The 26,908-nt window shown below is 39.7% G+C and overlaps 1 pseudogene; it reads right to left on the reverse strand.

Moving 5' to 3' along the window:
- Positions 1 to 25,191, reverse strand: part of LOC127649141 (transcription factor E2-alpha-like) — a 54,607-nt pseudogene extending 29,416 nt beyond the window's left edge.
- Positions 25,192 to 26,908: the final 1,717 nt, after the last annotated feature.

Below are 26,908 nucleotides of genomic sequence, written 5' to 3' on the forward strand. Positions count from 1 at the left end.
AGAACAATCTTGCTGATGAAAACTAGAAAAACGTGCAGATCCGTCCACGCCTTTTCCATGATTTTTTAGCTCTTATGAATTTTCATGAGTTTTGGGTTTTTTCATGACGTTTTGGAGCCCCGTGTAGAATTTAATGAAAATGAGTGTGTGTGTGTGAACGCCCCCTTCCAACGTAAAAATTCACATTTGACTAAAATGTTGTATCGTGTCAGTAAACTGACCGTCCTAATTAATGCACTAGTTATCTAATATTACAAAAACAAACGTATTTGTGCATTAAATATGAAACAGTGTTAGACGGGGAGTGGAGATTGTGATTTATTTATTGCCTGATGATGTTTGTTTGAGTGTTGCCGGACTCCATCTGTCCATGTGCGACCGCTCGACTGACTAAAGGCGTTTATGGTTTTAAGACTGAGCACAAACAACAAATTGTCCCATCATAACGCCTAAGTGGTAATTAAACCGCCTCCTCCAGCTCTTTCTGGGGGGGGTCTGGGGCCACCCTGCTTTAAATCCCCGTGAGGGGCCGGCCCCAGAGGATTAACCCTCCCCCTCTACATCCTGTGTGGAGCTTCACTGACAGAAATCCCCACATGACCTTAAACTGCTCAGGACGGTTGGGTATGCCATGGCTTTTGCGATCATGCATGCTTAAACGTACAGGCTGATCTAAGGTAGAGAATCTGTGTTTCCTTTTTAAACAAAAGGGCAAAATGCTGAAGTGGAAAATGTTCTGATCGACTTTGTGACTTACCGTCAATTCCTACATTGTACATGCCGTCATGCTCACTGTAATGAGTGCTGCCTCCATATCCCTAAAACAAACACACATATAACGTTTCACACACTTACACAAGGTCATAAACACATTTAAAAGGGCTGTATGATAGTCTCATTTTCAACCTAACCTAGCATAGCATTGATGCGGGAACACTTTAATAGTATCATTAACAATGAACACATTTTTTGCAGCATTTATCAAAATCTTTATTAATTTTAGTTAATACAACTGATCTATGCAAGTCCATCGTGCATTATGTGAATGTAACATTTTTTTATTTGAAAAAACTTTACAGTCAGTACAGCAAGACAAAAATGATTTATTTTGTTTTCTTCTCTACACAAATTAAAGATCGTAATGAATGTGTTTTTTCTTTTCTTTCTACATTCGGTATTGATTATTTTTTGAAAATGTTTTCTTTCTATTGATGGCAATAACCAAAGTGTGTATTTATGTATGTGTGTGTGTGTGTGTGAATGTGTTTGTGTGCGTGTATGTATGCATGTGTGTATGAGTGCTTGTATGAATGTGTGCACGTTTGCGTGTGTATGTATGTGTGTGTGCATGTTTGTATGAATGTGTGTGCATGTATGTGTGTATGTATGTATATATGAATGTGTGTGCATGTACGTGTGTGTGTGTGCATGTTTGTATGAATGTGTGTGCATGTACGTGTGTGTGCATGTTTGTATGAATGTGTGTGCATGTATTTGTGTGTGTATGTACGTCTGTGTGTATGTATGAACGTGTTTGTGTGTGTGTCTGTAAGTGTGTTTGTGTGTGAATGCACGTGTGTGCATGTATGTATGTGTGCGCGCGCATGTGTGTGTGCGCGCTTGTGTGTGTGAATGTATGTATGTGCATGTGTGTGTATGTATGTATGAATGTGTATGCATGTGTGTGGGGGGTTTCTTTACATTATTTATTGTGATTATTTTGTTGTTGTTGTAGTTTATTTTTTTTTTATTTCTACATTTGTTACTGTGATTCGATTATCTCCTTACATTTTTCTCTCTCTACAGGGGTTCCATTTTTTTTTTCACTATGTGCCAAAAAATGTGTACAAAGATAATTAAAATATAAAGAAACATCTGTATTAAAAGTGCAGCGATGATATATTGCAACTTTCAGAACTCAAAACATCCCACCCAGTCCAAAAAGACCCTTTATTGAAATTAAAAAGCAAGCATGACTTGTCCCAAGAGCACTTTGGTCTCATGTGTGACATAGGGCAAGTATAACGCATGCTACTCTTCCTAAACACCAGAATAATGCGCTAACACTCCAGCTCGCAACAAGAAATCGCAAAATGTGTCACAATATAGGCTAAAGCACCTCTGCAAAGAGACTGACAGCAAAGCCACATCCTGCGAGTTTCTGTTCTTACTAATTTCACATGCGAAGAGGTTAGCCAATCAGAACAGAGGTCATTATAGTAGCAAAAACAGCCCGTTTAATTGTGAGAAATAAACACCAAATCACGTATAAATGTATTATAATAATAATAAAACATTATGTAAATAAACCATTACTTATAGAGAATTTAACACAAATCCCATACGTTTATAAAACAGCTATAAGACCATATAACAGTTATAACACATCTATAACAAAAAAAATACCATTCATTATATAACCCCTTTTAAAGAACGTACGAGCAACAGAATACATGACTGTGATCACATGACCTGTAATCTGTCTAACACTCATTCAACGTGACAGGTGAGGCATCAACTCGAGAGCAGGTAAGCCGATAATCTCACAATCTGACCGACTGACCTACAATCAGACGTGTTTGTGTCCTTTAAGAATAGAGGTGTGCTTGTTCTCTAAAGTGCTCGTATCATTCCAACAGGATCTTTATGACATAAATAAGAGTTTTGTTGTACATGTGATGGTCAAATTGTTATTAAAATGACATTTTCAGCGGTCTTTCCTAGTTATAAAGGCTCTAAATCATGTTGTACTTTAAATCTATTGATGTGCACAGGGTTCTGTGTTGGTTAGGGTTAGCAAATATCATTAGTCTGGTATGGAGACAATGTAAGTGTATGAGATGTGTTCAACAAACATGTATGTGTGTGTGTGTGTTCTTACCCGTGAGTAGGAAGGACTGTTAGCGTCTCCTGGAGCCCAAGGGCCTGGCCCGCTTCTCTCATCTAGTCCTGAAACACAAACATCATTAATCATCAGTACTAGGGATGCATACATACCCTGGGGACCAAACGTTTGCCATAATGTACAGATTTTGCTCTTATGGAAGGAATTGGTACTTTTATTGGTACTTTAACTTCTTCAAATAGTTCTCATCAAAAAGTCAGCTTTGCAGATCCTTGTTATTCTAGAAATGAATTTCTTGGTCGAACAGTCGCTTGATGTCATTTAACGTAACTTGAGATCATATAAAACTATAATGACGACACGCGAGATGAGGAGCGCTGCAGCTCGAGTGTCTGATAGAAACACGGATCACAGCTTAATTAAAGTTCATATAATACGGGAGCGTGACGTGTAAATAAACAAACTCCAAAACTGTCTCGGTGCGGTCAGAGCCGCTTCGACCAGTCGGAAGAGACACAATCTGACCGCGAGCATGGCCGTAACTACCATCGAGGACACCGAGGTCATGTCCTCGGTATATTTTCATTGTGAAGTGAAAATAGCCGACGAGACAATTATACTTGCATCAACGGACCGTCACGTGACACGTATTTGCAGATACCGCTGTGTTTCCTAAACCAATTAAAGAACGCAACGCAGTGTCTCGCACAGCTCACGACAACTTCAAATTGAAGTTCAAATTGAACAGGTGTTGTATCAACAGTTGAGTCAACTGAACTGATAATGGAAATATTATTCATCAATTACAGTTAGTGATCTCCACCGTTTCAGAGGTTGCACAAGAAGCTACAACTACATATAGGCTATAGTTGAACAGTTCACACCCAGATACAGGAGAAAACACACACACACACACACACACACACACACACACACACACACACACACACACACACACACACACACACACACACACACAGATCCCCCATTTAGCCTAAACAGACTGTAGGGGCAAGTGCTGTTAGCGAGCACCTATGAAGGCCAGAACGGTACATGAGGGGGTGGGTGGCCAGCACCACGCCCGACCGCCTTTGTCACCCCAGTGCCGATGTTTTACACACCGCACCAGGTACTCATTTTAGGCTGAGTCGACCTAGGGGAGGCCCGGGACCGGTTCAGATAATCATCACTGGTGTTGGCCATGAGCGGGAATCGAACTCGGGTCGCCAAGTTCGTAGCACAGCGCGCTAACCGCTACACTACCGCTCCCACACACACAAAAGGGGGGTGGGTGGGGGGTGTGGTATTGACCTCGATATTTGAAAAATCCTGGGTACGGCCTTGACCGCGAGTCGAGGCCGGGAGAGATATAAAGTTCCGCCGGCTGATGTGCACGCTAACACGGAGACGCTCGTCTCTCACCGCCGCTGCCCGCAGCTTGCAATGTCATCATCATGATAAGATCAATCATATGTGGAAAATGAGACTAAAATGACAAGTACTATTTAATATATATATATATATATATATATATATATATATATATATTTATATTGGTTTTGGACAGCCAAGATTGACAAATGCTAAATCAATAATACTCTTATGGCTAAAATGTTTACAGCGTTCAGTGACTAAAATGTCAATATGACTCAATGTTACTAAAATATGACTAAACAGTTATTCTCAACCGTTTTATTTGACTAAAACAACATTAAAATGCCCAGACTGTGTCAACTAAGACTTGACTAAATACAAATAGGATAAGGTTGACTAAATATGAAAAAAAAATAAAAAAATAAATAAAAGATGAAATTAAAAAACAGATGACAAAATTAACACTAGTATTCAGTTGCCAGGTCATTAGAAGTGTATTAACACAAAAGGCAACTATTTATAATTATTCAATCATTATATATTGAATTATTGTTATTTTAAGGAACTTTCTATATTTACGATTCATTCGATTAAACAGTTTGATCGATTGATAGCTGTAGTATTTTTTGTACCAGTAACTCAAGAAAGATAAGTTACAAATATAAAAATACTTTCATTCTTTATTGTTAGTATTTACTTACTTTATTAATGATTAAAAACATTTTGTTATAAGACGCGTGTTGTGCGAGTCCACACTTGAGGTGACCCGTCAACCAAACCGCAACTGTTTCAAAACCATTAATGCAAGGTGAAATATACTTGTCGTCACGTCAACGTTTGTACTAAAACTCAAAATCTGACACACAAAGCACGTTTGGACTGGACAGATGCAGAATTTTAAAGACTGATGGTGCAGAAATTTCCCGAACCCCCCCCGCACCTTAACACCCGCAAAAATCTCTGGAGAGAAGAACTTTAATTGCATGTTCATTTGCATAATTGTGCATATTAATGAGGCCTCTGCTCATGAATATTCATATTTTTTTGTTTTGTTGTCTAATTAAAAAGGGGGAAGGGGGGGCCGATCATGACAGCACCGGCGGTAGAGCGGAACATAAGTAGAGCGGACGGGTGAATTACGACTCTGGAGCCGTTGCCACGACAATACGCTGGCAAGGGGGGGAGGGGGGTGGTCACGGGCTTATGTCAGCAAATTCAATAAACTGACAAGGGACAACAACACAACACTCACACTGTAGAGCGACACACACCACTGACGGAGCAGAACCAGCAAAACAGGAAAGAATTATTCAAGCTCTACCGTCCCTCTGTTCATCAAGAGTGGCTTATTCATCCAAACGTTCCTTAATACCTGGACTTCCTCAAAATCGACATCCGAGTTTGTTCCAAAATGTAGTAAGCAGCATTTTAAGGCATCATAGATGCACACCAGAAGCAAAGCCCATTACAAAACGAAAAACAGCATTATGCTGCCCCCTAAAGGCCAAAGTATGCTTCGGTTTTCCGCGTGCCGCTATGTATCTTGCGCAGTGTTACAGTATCAGTGGACTGTTCGCGTCATGTGAACGTGCCTGGCGTAGACCGGCGCAAAGAGCATCACAAAGCAGTCGTAGCGTGCCGGCATCGAACGCATCCCTACGGGCTAACGGTCCAAAAACTATACTTTGACTTAACTAGGCTAGAGCGCATGACTGTGCGCAAGACTTATCAACACGTGGAAAAACCAAGTATACCCCTAGTCTTACGATATGCATTTATTACACTGCTCTTGTTTTTAGGTACGAATTACTTGATTCTGATTGGTCAAATGGCGCCATCTAGAGGTCTGATATTCAGTAACAACCGCACACCGAGGGATTAAAGTCATATAAGACCGGTTATATGGGTATTGCGAGTCATCTTTCTTGAGCGATCTGTACAAGTAGGCTAATGAAACATTGATTGTCCATTATTTATATATTTAGCCAGTTGTATTGTAATAAAGCTGGATAAAGAGCAGTCGGACGGTCGCTTTAGCAAAATAAACACCACCAGAACACCGATGCAAACCAGAGGAATTCAGCGGTTCAGCGATTTCTTCTCGCATAGTAACCATTTCAATGCAAATCCATATTTCATGTCAACGTATTTATTTATTTATACGTAAAGTAGCCGTGTAACAAGCAGGATAACGTACAGTCAGCCGGTTGCTTCATGTCGGGTCCCGATCACGCTATCAGGGTACATCCGCTATTTGGGTTTATACGCTAACAACCGGCTGACTTTACGTTATTCCTTACATATACTTCGCAGAAAAGTCAACACGAGAAGTCACCGCGGCAAGCTTAGAGAAAACGTTTCGAAAATGGTGGCGTCAAAAGAAGTGTACAAACATACTAATATTTCATTCAATATTGAAAGTTTATTTATAACAAAATGTAAAAAATGTACTATAACAATATTGAGCAGGGGCTAACTGGATGATGCTAACAAGCCCTTGATTACATTAGCCAAAGTCATTTTAGAGAAGGATCACAACGATAAAAAAAAGACGATTTATTCTTTGCATTCACTTGATAAATTAACAATAAGACCAGGAACGCGAGTAAAGGATTAGTTGCAAATATAATAAGGCACCTACGCCAATAACGTCACACCTTGTTGGTTCTTGTGCATCTTGTGATCAAACATCATAACACACGAACTAATGAGGTTTGAGGTTATCGTATAATGACAAAAACATCAGTCGGATATATTTTTGTCTTTGTGGAGCTTGAGAGACTCAAGAGTCAATTTACACTTTCATTACATGACAAAGATGTGTGAAGATAGACTAAAACTTTCCATTTCTGTTCCATGGAAGAAAGTTAGTGGGAACGACAGAATTTATATATTTTTATTTGAAATGATTTCATGCTGACTTTACAAGTGTTTCAGGTATAAGGGGAATGAGATTGATGTTTACAGATATCTGTGGCGATGAGAGAGAAAGTGAAGCAGAGATGAAAGACAGCTAATACTGTGAAATACTGAGCGAGAAACAACAGGAGGGTGATGGCATATCAGCACAGTATGAAAAAAACCTAAAAACATTTATGCGATCCATATTCATGAGCACTGAATATTCGCTCCAATTAACAGATCTGATGATTAGTGGGTGGAAAAGTGAGAAATCCATTCAGAAAAAAAGTCCTCTACTTTTCCTCTCCAGACAGCCAAAAAAATGTCTTTACATGAAAAGCAAGCGACTGCAGTTATGAGACATTCCCCTCTGCACCTGAATAAACAAAACTTTGCTCCGTGGGCGCAATAAAAAGCGTCTGCTGCGTGTTTGAGCATCTAATGCTTCCAGCTGATCTGTCCGACCTCCTCCGTAGAGGCCAGAGACCTTGTGCTCTCCATATCACAACCACGCTCGATGTGCACCATGTTTCACACATGTACACCATGTTGGACATACCTACTCTTTCCTCATTATTACGAATTTAGTGAGCTTAAAAAAAACTTTGTTGAAAAGTTGTCTACATTACAGCTCTGCACTTCTTGAGATGCATCCTGAGATGCTTTTTAAACAGTACTGAAGGAGGTTTACATGAATGCAGGACACTTTTCCTTCCATATTCAGTAACTGGAGCGATAAAGGGGGAGCCAGGGACGCCAGAGAGAGACGCACGAAGCTGTGTGCGTCATTGTTTATGTTGAATTCAAGTCTTCATGAGTGTTAATCTGGTGCCCGCATCCTCCTGTTACGAACCTTGTTACACTGGTGCGGAAAACTGGGAAGGGAAGAGCACGCTGTCCGGGAGAATCCGCGCCGCCGCAGTCCGACAGAGGACGCAGGAGCCCGCCGCCGTCCGACAGGGGACGCAGGAGCCCGCCGCCCTTCCGACAGGGGACGCAGGAGCCCGCCGCCCTTCCGACAGGGGACGCAGGAGAGACTGAGGACCGGGTGCCCACGGAAACCAAAGATAGTTTTCTTTTCACTCTCTAACCCCCCTCCATCTCTCAGTCTCACGCTCGCTTTCTCTCTCCCCTCTCCCTCCCATCGTCCTACCCAGGTTCCCAGGAGGCGGGAAAGACCAGCCGGCGACGGAAGGGCCAACTCCTCCCCTCCAGAAAGGGAAGTCAGTCAGACCGGAGGTTTCCCCAGCCTGAATCGGGCAGTGGGGGTAATGTGACGAGGAAGATGGCATGGCTGGGCCGAGAGTATGCATGTCCGGCGTGGAGTTGCCCAATCAGCGGGAGAGATAAACGAGGAGAAGGGGACGCCAGAGAGAGAGAGACGCACAAAGCTGTGTGCGCACCATTGTTTATATTGAGTTGGAAGTCAGTGTTTTATGTTGAATTAACCCCTTAACATCTGGCCTCTTTTTATGCATGAGCTTGAAAACGCCAGATCGATACAAATCGATTATTCGGCCTATTAATCGGTTATCAGCCTTTCCCCACCACCTTAGTTATCAGTATCAACAAAACTACTATCGGTCGACCTCTACTTTCTACTGGCTGACGCTTTTATCCAAAGCGACTTACAGTGCACTTATTACAGGGACAATCCCCCCCGGAGCAACCTGGAGTTAAGTGCCTTGCTCAAGGACACAATGGTGGTGACTGTGGGGATCGAACCGGCAACCTTCTGATTACCAGTTATGTGCTTTAGCCCACTACGCCACCAGCACTCATCACTCAAACATATACAGCCTATTTAAAATCATCGCACCCATGGCCCCGCCCACTGGTGCTTCGGTTCATAAACAGAGAGGACAATCAGGCCTACAGTGGCCTAACTATTCCTGAATACTAAAGGGGAACCATCTGGACCTTTTCCATAATTTTTGTATTTAAACATGCTCCAACAGATGTCCTTGACCGCTTGATGCGCATCTCGGGCCGCTTTTAAAGACGTGGTTTTAAGTTACAACTCTGAAGAGGAGAATCCACTGTCATTCAGCTGCTGCCTCTTGCAAAGGTACTGTTATTGAAGGATGGGGCCGTTAAAAACACATGGACACGATCACAAAAGTACATAAACCGTTTTAAAATATAAATATTTTAAATGTCATGACTGTATGATCACTCTGAACTTTTAGGGAAAATGGCAACAAATTTGGGTTTCCAACTTATTTTCGTAAATGTGTTATTTAAAATGATACATTTCCGACCATAGTTCAAAATATATCAGTAAAAACGTATACTAGGCAAATGTTTTACGTTTTTATTGCCATGTCGGGGGCTTGGGTAGCTCAGCGAGTAAAGACACTGACTACCACCCCTGAAGTCACAAGTTCGAATCAAAGTCTCCTAAGCAACCAAATTGGCCCGGTTGCTAGGGAGGGTAGAGTCACATGGGGTAACCTCCTCGTGGTCACTCGGTTTACACTGGGCGTGTCCTTTGAGCAGCTTGAGGCTGTATACACCGATCGCATCAACACATCTAAAGCTATCGCTAACACATCTTACTATCTAAAATGTTTATTTGTGCTGTTGGCAGTAGTAGCACCAGCACGTGGAGCCCAAAATGTAACGGGACATCCGTTTACTGTCGACACAATGGATGCTTCCACGGTAGACAACATCATTGATTACAATGTGTTAGATGTGCGTTAGGTATAAACCCTGAAATGTAGTTTTATAATGTTGTGGAGCTTGTTCGTTCGTTGGAGTTGAGGGGCTGCACGATGTTAGCCAATCATACCAGTGGGCAAGGCTGGACGGGGTTGAGAAAACGGCCCGGGATTTTACATGGCAACTGTAAGGGTCTGTTCGCTGTCCTTTTCTGCATATCGCGGCGCAGTTTTGTGGTCCATTCTGGATAACGCGGAGACTCATTTTTGCTTATCGCGGCCCATTCAGCACGTTTCGCAGCCGACGCACCAGCCCGCTCTGTTCTCCCGATGGCCATTCTGCACCTGATTGGCACAAAAGTGCGTCGGCCCACCGGGAAAATGCCCGGTATGCCAGATTACCAGTCCAGCCCTGCCAGTGGGCATTTACATTGAAGTTTTAAGGAGGCGCTTATGCTAAAACAAAGCATTTCAGACAGAGGGCCAGAGACAGGGTGGAAAATAATAACACATTACTAAATTATGAATGTTTAATGCAAAACAATGTGTACTAACATTATCAGTGGACCTCAGGAAAAATTTCTCAATTTTAATCTATATTCAATTCATAATGATGCCTTAATGGGTATCATACCGACGTCTCAGGTCAAAGTCTGCAGGTTTCAAAGTGTTTTGGATGGTTTTGCCTCATCAAGACGGTACAGTCTGCAGGAGTTTATGATTACGCCTTCAAATGGTCGGATATATTTGCATGGAGTACTTTATATGCCAAGTAAAATCACTGCAAATGTCACGTCCATAACGATGAAATTGCCCTTTTGTTTTGCATGCAAATAAACACAGGAACACCGTTTCAGATCATTTTGGACGTTTAGCTTAAATGAAAGAATATGGCGTGAAGTTGCCCCAAACAAAATGACTATTGTAGTGTCGATTATATTAATCAAAATAATCGCAATTACAATGTCAAGGGAAATAATCGCCAATTATGATGTAATAATCGTGCAGCCCTATCGTGAGTTGTGACAAGGAGCAGGTGCAAAACTTATACCGCAAGTCTTCGTGATATCACCCATCCCTATGAGCAGGTAGCCACTCGTACGCCGTTTACAAGCAGGTGAATAAAGTTCTGAACTTTGAGTACAGCACTCCACGCTACCTGCTCGTACAGACACGCTAGTTACACGACAGCATAGAGGCAGCAAATGCAATCGTGAAAGAGTTTCTACCTCGAGGGAACTGCGAGCGGGTCGTTGAGCTCATTGAGTGAGTCAAGACAGATCTATTCACACACAAAGACAAGAGAGCTATAATTATGACAAGAGAAATGCCGGGACTGAACTTGACTCAGACGTGAGTCACGGGCTACAAGGGTCCCAGACACATAAACGTTTCAAAACAGCGTGTTACACAGGATACTGTCCGAAGCAAACACGGTGCAAGACCCCAACATTAATTGCTAGCTTTATCTCCATGTGACTCATAACCTTGTCACGTTCTTTTAATATAGCTTACAAACAAACAAACAAACAAACAAATAAATAAGCTACATCTGTTTGAAGTGCATACTATTGGTCCTGACTTTTAGCGAAGGTTGGGTGATGTATAAAACACGTATAATATATTTATGCTTTTGTTGGCAAATTAAATCGAATGAAGCATCATTGTGAAAGAACGTTTAAGGAAAATGGCAACAAATTTGGGTTTCCAATTCATTTTCGTAAAAGTGCAATTTTTAAAATGATACATTTCCCACCATCGTTCAAAATATTTCAGTACAATCGTATACTAGGCAAATATTTTACATTTTAAATCGCTATCTCAGCAAGTATTGACGCTGACTATCACAACTGGAGTCACGAGTTTGAATCTCAGGGCGTGCTGAGTGACTGCAGACAGGTCTCCTTAGCAACCAAATTGGCCCGGTTGCTAGGGAGGGTAGAGTCACATGAGGTAACCTCCTCGTGGTCACTATAATGTGGTTCTCGCTCTCGGTGGGGCGTGTGGCGAGTTGTGCGTTGATGCCTTGGAGAATAGCGTGAAGCCTCCACGCGTGCTACGTCTCCATGGTAACGCGCTCAACAAGTCACGTGATAAGATGCGTGGATTGACGGTCTCAGACGTGGAGGCAACTGAGATTCATCCTCCGCCACCCGGATTGAGGCGAGTCACTACGCCAACACAAGCGACTTGGAGCGCATTGGGAATTGGCCGTTCCAAATTGGGGAGAAAATTTAAATAAATTAAATTGCTATGTTGGTACATATAAATAATTGTGAGTTTTTTCAACTTCGGGCACTTTTAGCACATTGGACAATTAAGTTACGTTTGGGGCTGCTGTGGATCAGGTGGTAGAGCGGGTCGGACACTAATCGCAGGGTTGATGGTTTGATTCCTGGCCCAAACGACTCCACATGACGAAGTGTCCTTGGGCAAGACACTGAACCCCAAGTTGCTCCCAATGGCAGGATAGTGCCTTACAACATGGCAACTCTGCCATCATTGGTGTGTGTCGTGTGTGTGTGTGAATGGGTATAATGAACACCCATTCACAACCTATTCAATACCCGTAATATTCAATACCCATAATACCCGTGAATATAATGCGCTACATAAGTGCAGACCATTTCAAAAGTGAAATCTCGTTAAAACATTTCTGCCACCATTTTTATTTTTTGTACAACAGTGTGTGTGTGTGTGTGTGTGTATGTGTGTGTTAATGCACCACTGGAAATGTGTCATTTTTGTCATTTTTATTTTTTTTAAAGTCCCATCAGTGTCAGTTTCCAGCACATCTCAAATTCTGTAGTTTAACTGAATGCTAAGGCAGAAATGACATTAATGGAAAAACAAAAATTTTGTAAAATTTTCTAAATAGAATTCCTTTATCTTGCCAATTTCATACATCCCAAATAAACTAAATTCACACTTGAACAATTAAATGGAAATGATACACAAAAGTAATGGACATTTTATACTTCACTTAATAACACTTAATACTTGACTATCAACCGACACCTGTGTGCCTTTGTCTTTTTGTTTAAGTTTATAATTAAAATATTATTTGCAAGCTGGTTCTCGCCGCCTCCTTTCCATTGAACGGTGTTACAGTCATACTGCTGCTACCACTGTTGCACGCGTGTACATGCTCGAGTGACAATAAAGGGATTTGATGTGATTGATCTGTTTAGATGATAATAGTTTAAGTCTAATAAAACAAAGCGATTTGAGCATAGAGTCAGAAAAGTGATATACAAGTGTTACGTTCATTCATAACGCTCATATTAATGAAAGTTTGGGTCTGGGATGAGGCTAAAATGGTCAAATCTATTAGGGCTGGGTATTGGGTATTTCCCGCTTCCATTATGATTCACAAGCGCTTGTTTTGATATCGATTCATACGGGTTTATTTCAGTTATAACGTCTCTTTTGCTTACATATGAGATGCATTCTCTCCCAGCTAATGCTGCTAGAGGCCTTCTAGCTAGGTACAATATACATTTGACTAATTATAATTTATTAGTTTTTCATCACTGGTCACATTTGAGCTTTTTAAAAGTGAACAAATCAATGCATTTAATCAATACAGTTTTTAGTAAGTAATAATTTGTACAATTATCAGGTATTTACATTGATTTGTTGAACACGTGCTCAAAATCGTTACTGTCGCTTTAAGAAAACCGGCATTTCTGTAAACAGGGGTTTTAAATTAGCGCATGTTAATGAGAGAGACTCAAATGACTCATCTGCGCTATTCGTGATTAAGAGTAAAGCGTAATTTTTTTTGTTGTAATAATTGAAAAATCACACAATGCACATCCCTAAAATCTATGCATATGATGCGTTTAAAAACCACCTAAAATAATTGATAACGGCATGCTAAAATGTCTCCAAGTTGAGATTTAATGTGATTTCAAAAAGTTGAAATCTCTTCCGTTTTAATTCAAAATCAACCCCTGGGACATGAAATTGGCTGTAGTTGAAGAAACACCCAATTATATGGTGAAAAACCATCAGTGATGGCTAAAAAGTAACGGTTTCTCTAATTACACAACTTAATAAACAAAATCACCCTTTTATGCCATTTTGGAGCAAATACATAAACATCAAGATGTAGGCCTATACTCATGTTTTCACTGTAGTCCTGTAGCTTCTTGAAGACTTTCATATGCATGCAAACTCTTTGCATTGCACTTTATTTTTAACCCCAGCTCTGCTGTTATAAATATCCCACTTATTCTCACTTTCAGGTACTCAGTAAATGAAACTTTGTGGCCAGTGACGCTAAAGAATCATGACACATCATCATGCAAACAGCCTCCTCAACATTTAGACTGCGATCAAAGGTAAAATCCTGATTCTTGCCACTACTCTGCATCCTTGTGCAAAGTTGCATGCAATGTAATAAGGGGTAATGCAATAATGCTGATACAAGAAATGACATCAAGCATGTCCGGATGTTTTGCTCACTATTTATAGCCGTTCAAAAAGGGCTAAAAGCATGCATGTGGGGTTTAGCCTTTTTTAAGGATCTACGTTTACATTTGGCAGACGCTTTTAACCAAAGTGACTTACAGTGCACTTATTACAGGGACAATCCCCCCCGGAGCAACCTGGAGTTAAGTGTCTTGCTCAAGGACACAATGGTGGTGGCTGTGGGGATCGAACCAGCAACCTTCTGATTACCATGGTTATGTGCTTTAGCCCACTACGCCACCGCCGCCACTCCATCTGACACCTGACCAGACAGATCTAGGTCGGAAATCGGTCGTAACTCATAAACTCTCACTCGTTGCCGTAGCACTGGGTGTGCCCGTCCTGAAACCGTATACTTGTCCACACGTCACCTATTGATTTGCGCCCCCCGATGAAGAACTTTTCCCCCTTTGGTCTGGGAGTGATGTTTTGGACTATGACACCAACCGTTCCCGTTTAGTGGAAAACATCTCTCCAGATCTCGTTTCATACGGAGAGCTGAAAGCTAAAGGGGTGGTCAGACTACACTTTAAATGGTGATAAACTGCTACATCAACCAGATTAGACCGGATGTGTTATTCACGCTAGCTGTAAACATGTCGACAACTAAGTTTACCTTTAACGGTTGCTCCGCCATGAACTTAGCGGACCCGAATGAGCGGTCAAAAACGTCCGTTTACCACAAAAACAGCATATAGAGATGCAAAGATGCAGTTGACATGCACGGCCCCTTACAGGACAGTTTTAACATTCCAGTGAAAAGTTGATGGTATTTAAATGCTCGAAAGGACAGAGAAATACACAAATACCATTTGGGAGAGATGGCGTGGCACTGGAAGGGGGTTGTCTTAATGTTTGTTGACATTGCTCACAGGGGTGAGAGGACGACTATCATTTCCCATCAACCCCCTCCATCGTTATGATGGAGCAGCGACAGCTGAGAACATCAAACGACGAGAGAAAGACAGACTGCGATGTCACAGAATTTCTCAAACAGGCTTAATATGCATCATTGCATCATATCATTATCGGCTCCATCAGGGCTTGAGTGTTTCATTGAATCATTTTGAGCTGGAAGAACAAAAGTAACTTCAGTTATTCTGAGACAACATAAAAGTGCCTACCAAACTGACTTGTGGGTAATGCAGGGCCTCTGTTCTTCCCATTTGGCATCTGATGTGGGAACATCTGTCCGAAAGAGAGGAAATTGTTAAATTCACATTCTCGTTACACCTTATACATCAAAGTTAGTTCATAGGCCTTGATTTCGATACAGATTTCTTCTGATTCGGATTCAATTTATGGGTATTTTTCAATAATAACGACAATTTACTTAAAATCTCTTTAATCTAAGTTTGTAAGCATGTAATTCTGGTTCTGTTGACACCAGCTCCCTCCAAAATGTCTTATTTTATTCCACTTGATGGCAGCAAGAACTAGAAAAAAAAAAAACGTGTTCTCGATCTCTTTTCGTCACAAAATGCAGATCTGAAATGTAGGTGGCGCTCTAATGAATATTAGCCCTCACTTAAGTGCTCGTCCATAGACATTCAGTCTAATTTTCAGTTCAAGCAACACCTCCATTGTTACCTCGGCCTCGGAGTGGACTAGAAGCTCAATCTAGATGTCATTAGAAAGCTGATATCCACCACTTTGCGATGTCGTATAACATTTTATCATCCATCGTCGATAACGTACATTTCCGATGATTTTATTAGCATGCTTTTCCTGCTGGACCACATATTTTGTTCTGGACGTCTAAGATATAACATTGGATTATTCACGCAAGCAAGCTCACAGAGAAGTAAAAATTGGCTAATTGTTTAGAGAACTTCCTAAAGTAAAATCAGATATTACGTTTTTAGCTATTTGGGGTTTACAGCAGCAGTGATCAGCGCATAAGTGAGACGTTTGTATATCATGACTTACAGATATCATATTTCACTTTGTGATTCTTTTGAAAATGTTTCAATTGTGGTATTAGTGCAACAAAATAAACTATACAGTCTGATTCCTGAGAACGAGAGCTTTCATTTGATATATGACTTGCCCATTTAAGTGCTATTTGAAATTCGTAATAATATTTCTACCACGTGGCCACTAGGTGGCGCTGATTTTCGCCGCGAATGCCGTCAGGCCTTATTTTAAGTAGCATAAATGCAGAAGTGACGTTATCTCTGGAAAGTTCAGATTCTAAGCTTTCAAATCACACAAGGACATATCGCAATTTTAATTTAATTAATTTTGCATTCAAACACATGTTTTGCGTTTTAGAGCGAATTACATTTTTATGACTAGATTCCATGATTCAGTCCGTGAGGTAACCGTGGTATAAGCAAACTCCGATCGTTGAATTAGTAAACATTAATTCACATCTCGAGGTGTGAAGGCCGAATAACCACGCTACCAAATCAGGGTGTGAATTTGGTTTAAAAAAAATCTGCGGTCCGACCGTCAAATATTTTTGTGGTAAACATAACGGCAATGTTGGAATAACAAAATCGTCTTTTGTACTATATTAATACTTAAACCATTTCGTCAGAGCAAAGTAGACAACAGCAGATAAGCAGAGAAAGTATTTGACAGTGATTCGTTTATGACAGTTAAGCTTTAACGCCGTTTCACAACGCGCAGCCGCTGGCAGTGACACAATTATGCAAATTTGTTTATTTGAATCCAATTCAGAGTTCCGATCATTACAATGTAACACATGTAACAAAAACCTTGTTAGAAACAGTCAAACAGTTCTATTATAATTCAAATATTTCACAGGACAAATCACTATTTCCATGACTGGAAAACTGCATTGCAAAATTCCAGGTTTTCCAGGAAGTGAGGAAAACTCATATATATATTTCACTCTTAAAAGTAACACCCGTAAATGATATGGTAGTAATATCTCCCAAATAAAAAGCAATTGAACGGCATATTTTGGGCCGTTTATTTTTAAAAAACAAGTTAGAAGGTACGAAAAATGGACATTAAAACTGAAACTCCCCCCAAATAAATGACAATAATATCAAAACCTATTCAATTCTAAATCTTGTGAATTGTAATCGAATCAAAGTGGGAATTCGATTAGGGCTGCCCCATAATAGTCGACCAAACGTTAGTCAATGAGAAGAGGCTTGGTCGATCAAATTTGAATTAGCCGGTTGGTCGCGGAAAAATAAAAACCTCTACAGGAAGTGGCTAAGTCACGCAGTCCGTGACGGACAGATCGCTAACACGGCTGGTCCATGCGGTAATTACGTCGGGCAGGAAATCCAAACGTTCGCCTATCGTCGACCTCAAACGTGGCTAATCACTTGAAACATGTAAGTAGCAACGTTAGCCACTTAATATGGCCGCTCGCTCTAATGTTAGCCTAGATAAATGTGCGCTAACATTAGCCGCATATCCAAGTGTTCGTGCGGAGTGTGGCAGCTAATATTAGTACCGCGCTTACTGCGTTACGTTTAACTTAACGTGGATTTCTTTCTATAGGCGCATTCACTATACTGCGGAGATGACGAGTCAGCATCATCAACTTCATCTTTGCACCGACTCAGAAAACACTAGTTTATTAATAAATTATTAAAACGTTCAGACACATAATCGATACTTTTGCCAGGCGCTGCGGCAAGATTTATACGTGCGCTTGAGTGCTTCATTTATATTTTAAAGGCTCAATATAATAGTTTAGTATTTCCCTGTAATGTAGAACAATGTTAGGAATGTTGCCTATAATATTCCCACTCATTCCCGGAATATGGCTTCAGAAGAATCCGAATACAGCACACGAGTCATACGCACGAGCTTCTGTCACTTTTGGAGCTGAACATTTGTGTGAAAAAGACCTGTGTGAAGATTCTTCAAAATATCTATATCTATATATTTATCAGGTCCATTGGAGAAAGTCATGCAGGTTTGAAATGGCAAGAGGGTGAGTAAATTATGACAGAATTTTCATTTTGCATCTGTTATGAAAAACAGCGACTTACAAGAGTGAAATCCAGCAGATCGTTCAGCTCCATGTCGGTCCCCGCCGTCGCCATCCTGATCGTACGTGTTCTTTCGCTCACTTGAGTTCTTTCTAAGCTCAAACAGGTTTATGATACTGCAGGGCGAGAGAGAGAGAGAGAGAGAGAGAGAGAGAGAGAGAGAAAGCATTATGAATGAGTTAACTCAGAGAAGAAATGACTTTACCAGCAAGGAGCAATATTTGTCCTCTGCAGCTGATTTTCAGAGGTGTACATCAACAACCTTGTCAAATAATGACATTTACATTCTCTCTACATTACAGATCTGCTTTAATATTGGGGTTTCCCAGCATGCACCACATCAGATGTCTCTCCCGTGGTTAACCAGCGAGGAGGACCACCAGCCACTCTCCAGTCCAGGAGCTTCATTAACAACCACACATCAAGATTGCGGCGGCCGCCCAAGCAAATTCAATGACGTTCACATCACGTTAGGCGCTTCTTATGCTTCTCATCTGACATGCACGTGTGCTTCATGTGTGCGTCGTGCCCGCTATCTCAGAAGCAAGAGAGCGTGCAAATCCAGCAGGTTTTCCGGTATTTACACGAGAGCACAGAATGGGATCACTGGCGCTACTAAATCATTTTTGACCCAGGAAAACCCTAATGGAGAGAGACATCTCCACAGAACGGGACGACTCCCAAACAAGTCAAGCAACAGGTGCGACATCTGTGGTGTAGGTACACGAAAGCCAACACAAGAGCAGAAAAATGTGATCTGCAAACTGTCACACGAAACCTAACACCAGCGATTTGTTTTGCCTTCAAGTGAAGCACACAAAATAACATTACTAAAGCCAACAGACTGCATGACTTTGGTCATAATTGTTTTTTGGCATGAAATGTTTATATTTATTGCATATTTATTTTCTGAAAGAAATGTTTACATAGTTTTGGATATTTTCAGCAACTAGTTTATTTTGGTTGGATTTTTATGCATAATTTTTTTTTGTTGCGTTGCTTTGGGAAGATCTGGGATATATTGAGGAATGTTTATAATAATAATAATATTGGTCAACAACAACATGGACTGAAATGTGGAAAATGATTACATTGAGCACTATGGTATGAATGAGTAAAACAAATGTTTTTTATTATTATACAAATGTTTTACTATATCGTTACGTATACATCATTATCATGATATAAAATTACTCGTATCGTGATATAAGATTTGTCATAGCGGACATTGAATGTTATTATAGATTAGTTGCGCACTTTTATATATCGTTCAATTTGCACGTTTGAAGGAGTGCATTGATGCTTATAAAATGCTGAAAATGTAGCTTCTTTAATCAATCCATTAAACATATAATCAACAGGCTAACTGATCATCAATACAGTTGCAGCGCTAATGGATATAAAAATACAATTTCTTAAGTTTGGGATAGTATTGTAGCACACTTAAGCAATAGAGGCCATGCTATATTGTGAATATAGTCAAGGCTCAAGGGTAGACTGATATATCGATTTTACCGCTTGGTCGGGGCCGATTTTACCGATTAATCAGTGCCAATAGATGTTTTTTTAGAATTATTGGTTATAAGCTAAAATGTGTTGATAGTAGCGGATTGTTTGTGATGATAGCTGATAGTTTTTTATTATCATTTAGTCATTTCAAAATAAGAGTCCCCGTGTGTTTCATGTTTGTTTATACTCACTCACACATTTTGCACCAAATCTTCATGTTTTCTGGTTATTATTGGGATTTTGGTTGAACTAAAAAAAAAAAGCATCTGGTATTTTTCTAATTTTGGACTCTTTGATTTTAATTTTAGATTCTACAAATCAATTTTAAACAGCTATCGGGCGATTGATCGGTTGATTGATCGGTTATCAGCCTTTCCCACAACTTATCGATATAGGCAAAATCCACTATCTGTCAACCTCTAACTGTACACCCCTTCAGCCGTGACTATATTCACAATATGGCACAGCCTCGAGTTCCTTATTGCTTTTATAAAACGACCAATACATAATAAAAAATATTGTGGACACAAATGTTCATTCAAATGTTAGATTTTGTAAGTAACATTATTAAATGCCTTTTATAGTCCATGGCAGTAAAGTGTAAACAGAATGTTGCTAGGCAACAAGAACAATTGTCAGTTATGGGCGCTGCGGAGTGATACAAATAGAAGTTCCGTTATCATGAATAAAACACGGCTGTTGACCAATCAGCATCCAGGACCGGAACGATCCGTTTTAAAGCTCTTACATGAGTCTAATATTTGGGGAAACTACCGATTTCATGTGTTGAATTTTTTTTTAATCCTGTCAAGTTCAAGATGCTGTAAATGCTTCCCTTCACACAAAAGGCCCCACAGCAATTTTTCCGGAAAATTCCGGAATCAAAGCTCAGTGTGAATGCGGTTTAAGATTACGAAATTCTCCTTCAGCATCGCCACATCAAAGCAAAAGCCATTTAAATCGTAATTGTACTATTTACCAGTTAAAACGACCCCCATGTGGTATTAGTCAAAGATTTGGGTCTAAGTTCATGAACTAACTCAGCACTGGCAGGCGATGCGTGACCATGTCAAACTAACATAATAAAGTCTGTATTCACACTTCACAAATATGCTGGTTTTTGGGTGAGAAACAGACCAAAATTAACATCTTTTTCACTACATATCTCGACACCCGCAGTCTCCTTTGTGCATTCATGAGAGAAGATCGTTCACACACTTCCACACACTTGACATTTTGGTCCCAAAACTGTAAAGTCGTATCGCTTCAGAAGACATGGATTAATCCACTTGAGCCGAATGGATTAACTTTATCCTGTTATGTCCTTTATGGAGCTTGAACAGTTTGGACCCATTCAAAACCATTATATCTCCATCAAAATATCTTTGTGTTCCATAGAAAAAGGAAGAAAGTCATGCAAATTACTGTCAAATATGAATTTTCATTTTCGTTTGAACAATTCCTTTAACATTGATGCATGTAGCATATGAATAGTTGTGCCTACTGGTCCAGAACATGCACCTCTGCACACAATTATAACCAGTATTATTGTTGTTTACCCGATCAAAAAGTGCCATTGTTTTACTATAAATGTAGTTTACATTTTTATTATTGGGTACTTTTGTAATCCATTGTCTTTTGGGACATATACCACGGTAACGGCACGGTTTTAGGGCATGTGCTCTGGCACTACCATGTTTTGAGGACATGTCATGTAGAAAACACTTTCTGTTTTTATGCTTGTTTTTCATTTTCTATCCAAATGAGGAAATATTGCATAAGTGTTTGTTTCACTTTAGGAACATAAAAAATGTCCAAACTGCCATATATTAAAATCTGATTTGAAACTATGCATGTTGTGAAACGCGCTATAAAAAATAAAACGTTCTCTTCCGATATCGGAAATCTCAGCATCTGTTTTAATAGCTTAAAACTTTAACTAGTCCACTGGATAATGTAGCAAAAACATTAACAGTAATTCCAGTGAAAATCTTCAGTAAAAGAAGCCATTTTATTTATTTTTTGCTATTATTTTTTTGTTCAATTTAGTTGTAAGACATCAGCTCAATTTTCATTCACACGTTTATTTATTGGAGCCAATTCAACTTAAATATTGTTATAAATTGTAAACAAATAATAATAATAATGTATTATTATTATTATAGACTTTTATAATTTGAAATGCAACAGTAATACATTTCAATCGTGCACCTTTAACTTTAAAACCCTCTGGCTTTTATTTTGACATTCTGAAGTCTCCAGGACGTCCTGTAGGTGTCTGTTTGTGGGCTAGTTCACAGTAGTTTAATTCGCTTCTTATTCAGATTCTGGTCAAATGCTCCTCCAGGTATCGGATTGGCACATCCCTAATAAAAATGACATGGCTTTTTTATATATAACATGGTAATACTGTGGTTTTAGGGCATGTAATATAGGTTACATGTAGGTTTTCTGGGGATGTACCCTGGTAATATCAAGGTCATTTAGCCATGTACCATGTTTAATGGACATTTTCTGAGCAATATCATGATGTTTTGGGCATGTGCCCCAGTAACATCTGTCTTTTAGACATGTACCATGGCAATACCATGGTTTTAGGGCATGTATCATGGTTTTCTGGGGATGTACCCTGTTAAGAGCATGGTAATTTATCCATGTACCATGTTTAACAGACATTTTCTGGGTTTTTGGACCTATACCATGCTATCAGGGCATGTGCCCGGTAAAATCTGTCTTTTAGCCATTTACATGTTTTAAGGAAATGTTCTGGGTTTTTGGACATGTATCCTGGCAACACTATGGTTTTCTAGGGATATACCCTGGTAAAATCAATGTCTTTTAGCCATGTACCATGTCACTACCATGTTTTAAGGAAATGTTCTGGGTTTTTGGACCTATGGTTTTAGGGCATGCAATATGGTTTTCTATGGTAATTTAACCATGTCACTAGCATGTTTAATGGACATTTACTGGGTTTTTGGACATATACCATGCTATCAGGGCATGTGCCCCGGTAAAATCTGTCTTTTAGCCATTTACCCTGGCAATGCCATGTTTTAAGGAAATGTTCTGGGTTTTTGGACCTATAACATGGTAATATCATGGTTTTAGAGCCTGTACTACGGTTTTCTGGGGATATACCCTGGTAATATCATGGTCATTTAGCCATTTACCATGTTTAACACATATTTTCTGGGTTTTTGGATGTATACCATGGTAATACCATGGATCAAGCCAATAACCATGGCTTTTTTTTTAACATATCCAATGGTAAATTCATAGCTTTTGGACAAATTTTGGGCACGTGCCCCAGTAACATCTGTTTTTTCAACATGTATACTGGCAATACCATGTTTTAAGGAAATGTTCTGGGTTTTTGGACCTATAGCATGGTAATTTAACCATGTACCATGTCACTAGCATGTTTAATGGACATTTACTGGGTTTTTGGACCTATACCATGCTATCAGGGCATGTTGCCAGGATAAATGTCTTTTAGCCATTTATCCTGGCAATACCATGTTTTAAGGAAATGTTCTGTGTTTTTGGACATGTATCCTGGCAATACCATGTTTTAAGGAAATGTTCTGTGTTTTTGGACATGTACCCTGGCAATACCATGTTTTAAGGAAATGTTCTGTGTTTTTGGACATGTACCCTGGCAATACCATGGTTCTCTGGGAATATACCCAGGTAAAATCAAATGTCTTTTAGCCAAGTACCATGGCAATGCCATGTTTTAAGGAGCTATACCATGTTTCTGGGACAAGCACCCTGGCTATACCATGTTTTTGTGCTTGCATCTTGGTAGAGCCATGGGATTCTTTACTTTAAAGTACCATGTAAACAACACTATAGTACATGTATGGTATGTATCCAAGCACCTTGGTATTACCATCTGATTCCTTCACTGTACCACCAAAATAATACTTGATGTTTATCATGTATAACCATGTGCAACTGGAACATTAAACATCCAAAAACTAAAAGTCAATGCATTTTAAGCCACGTTCATCATTTTTAATGACCAATGAAAATGACCCCCCAACCAACCAACCCACCCACCCATTGAAACACTGATCAATCCGCAAGAAAGCCCTTATCTGCGGCCAATATCACATACAAATCTCTTTGAAGAGACCCCCCAAAAAAACTAGTTAAAGTGTGTGTGGATTTCCAGAAGAGCATAAAAATGCGACCACACACACACACACCGGGCCCCAAACTCTTCAACACAAAGAAACGCACGAGCCTCGACATAAAGTTCGACAACTACACAAAAGCGTCGCGAAATACCGAATGTACGGATAAGCAGAGTAAATAACATTAGCTAAACACACCGTGTGCACTCCACAGAAAAGGTGGAAATGATGTTTCCAAAATAAGGAAAAGTTTATTTCCCAAGAAAACTCTAATACACAAACCAGGCCACTATAATGAGCGTCAAATGCAGGATTCTCAAAACATGCACGAAATACACCTCAACACGCCAATTACCATGTGAAATTACACTCAAAACGGGTTTAATTTAACAAGCTTTCGTGTGGCACTTATTAACATCAAAAGTTCAAATTACTGGGATTAGTGCAAATTTACTGCTTATGTCATTTAAAGTATTAAACATATGCTAAACTCATCACAACTTTACTAAGAGGAGCTACAAAGTGGTTTTTAAACTTGACATTGTTGCCAGTATTGAACAAAGAACCCGTTTCCTCTGGACTCGAACCACACACACACACACACACACACACACACACACATATATATATATATATACACACACACACATTCACACACCACAGCTCATAGACAAAACACTACACACTCACATTTACCATGCAACAAATGTTCATTAATTACAGCAGACGCATTTACGTCAAAAAGCGCGTACGTTTGCGCGTATAAAATCAGATAAACACGGTGAATATTTACCGTTTCTCGCTTCAAGCGTGCGGCATCCAGCGGGAGAGATACGCGCTTCAGTCCGTGAGGAAAAACAGAAAAGTTGGGGGACAAAATTCCCCCCCCCCTCCGTGATTCAGGACCCGCAAAACCGCGCCGTATTTCCCGGGAAACTCGAACAGTCCGCGTTCCAAGATCTGTAAAGATGTAACAGTTCGAACGTTACACCGGCTAAAGTTCTATTCTAATTCTTATTGAGCGCTACAAATGCAACATTTCATCTTCCGAGGAGACATTGTAGCACCGTCCACATTGTCAGTGTATCCCTCCGCGCAGAGGGGAGACGTTACAGCGGTGTCCGATTTCAAACGCCCAAAAACTAGGGCTGTGTTATTTACGTTGTCGCTTTCAGATCAACTACAATCACATCGCTATTTAAACGCTAGATTCGAAAGGCATTCGCGTCGCTAACTTTATCGTTATATAAACACGGTTTTTTGTCATAAACTGTGACGTACTAGACCAACGTGCGGAAGTAGACGACGCACTCCAGAGGCGCTTTGGACTGAAAAACAGTGCGAGATGGAATGATAAAGCCGTGCAACTGACCAATAGGGTTCCAGGAGGGTTTGATTGGCACATGCAACGTCCAATGAAATCGCTCTTTAGCTCTAAAGTCATACCTCTCTTTCCTACACCACCCAACACATGTTTTAAAGAACGGCAAGAGGAAGCCATGGAATACTGTGCATTTTTTTTGTTTGTTTGTTCAAAATATCACGTATATTATGAGTTTCAGATTATCATATATATATATATATATATATATATATATATATATATATGATAACTATATATATTCTGGCATTGTTACATTTAAGCATATTGAAAATAATATATAGGCTACTAATAATATTACAATAGCAAAAAAAAAAACACCATAATATATTTTTTAATGTTTAAATAAATAGCAAATACGTCTTTGTACTTGCTAAATACATGCTACCGTGTTACCATTGTACTTAAGTAGTATTTTATTTAGATATGTTACCATACTAATATATGACGTTTTTTTAAACATGTACCAGGGTTGTTAAACAAACATGTAAATGATAATGTAACAACCTCCATTAGAAACTGAAATGCCAGTTGTGTCCTTTAAAATATTTTTGACTACCTACATTTATCGTCAATAAATGCTTTCATATGTTGTTGACGTTCCTATACTGTTGTTGCACAGATCTTATAGAGAGTCGGTCAAAAGTAGATGTTCGACAGAATGTTAGGGACTAAGAGCCTTAGTCACCATTGACTTTCATTGATAATAAATAACTAAATAAATATGCAATAAATGTGAATGGTGACTAAGTCAGTCCTTAACATCTTGCCTTTTGGGTCCAAGGAAGAAAGAAAGTCGTACAGGTTGACGGAATACGGAACGACGTGAGAGTGTATCAGTGATGACAGAATTGCCATTTTTGGCTTATAAAATAGCAATAAAACCTTGTTTTTTTCCCCCTGAATTTGTTAAAACAGCATGTTGGCGTAAAGCCATTGTTGACACTTCCTAAACTGATCGTAGATTTGGAGAGCCAACACCTTGGATAATCTAAGACTGAGTGAGCTAATCAGAATTGGAGTGAAGCAAATGGTTTTCGGCCTGAGGTGTGAAAAGGACTTTCAACGGCACTAAAATAAGAGGAAGCGCCAACATTTGGTGTTTTGGTGGGAAAACAGAAGCTGTGGGCCCCCGTGAGCATCTCTGCGCCTTTACCTTGTGCTTTTTTGAGGTCAGTTTGGTTTTTAAAGGTACAGACATTACATTAGGGGAGAAATTAATATGAACAAACAGCAGTCTGATGAGTCATATGTGTAATATATCAGGTGTTGACATTAAAACTGTGGCATACTGTATTCTAAGTAAACATGCACTTTACAGTCAGCATGACATCAAAATTATCCCTGTTTACTTCCTTAATGCATATTGGGCATTGTGCACAATTCATCAGTGTATAATTCCAAAGAAAGAAAATATGTTTGTCAATAACTAAGGTGGTGTTAAAGGTGATAACCGATTAATCGCTCGATAGATTTTAAAATAAATACGTAGAATCTAAACACATTTTCTTAGTCTTTCTCTATTATGACTGGCACAGACAATGCCAGATGCATTTTATTGCTCAAGCAAAATCCCAATAATAACCAGGAAATTCAGATTTGGTGCATAACATTGACATTAAACTGTAAACACG

The sequence above is a fragment of the Xyrauchen texanus genome, chromosome 9 (assembly GCF_025860055.1).
Source record: "Xyrauchen texanus isolate HMW12.3.18 chromosome 9, RBS_HiC_50CHRs, whole genome shotgun sequence".
NCBI lineage: Eukaryota > Metazoa > Chordata > Actinopteri > Cypriniformes > Catostomidae > Xyrauchen > Xyrauchen texanus.